We start from the raw sequence: 306 nt of genomic DNA, 5'->3' as shown, positions 1-306 counted from the left end.
GTTAACTTATCGAACAAAATTAACGAGCCGAACACGAGCTTCTTAACGAGCCGAGCACGAGCTGTTTGCGAACAACGAGCCGTTTTGATAGCCCTATTTATATGCACTATTTACTCTTATCACATCAAAATATGTCACTATTTTAACTCGTAAAAAATGAAATATATTTTTTCGTGCAAAATAATGTGATGTAAAAATTGATATTTAGATGGTAGATATGTAAATACTCTGGAATTAAGTGTTATATATATATATATATATATATATATATAATATAATTTTATTTTGGAGGGGCATATACATATA

Source organism: Phalaenopsis equestris, unplaced genomic scaffold, assembly GCF_001263595.1.
Source record: "Phalaenopsis equestris unplaced genomic scaffold, ASM126359v1 Scaffold000670, whole genome shotgun sequence".
NCBI lineage: Eukaryota > Viridiplantae > Streptophyta > Magnoliopsida > Asparagales > Orchidaceae > Phalaenopsis > Phalaenopsis equestris.
This window is presented reverse-complemented; position numbering follows the sequence as displayed.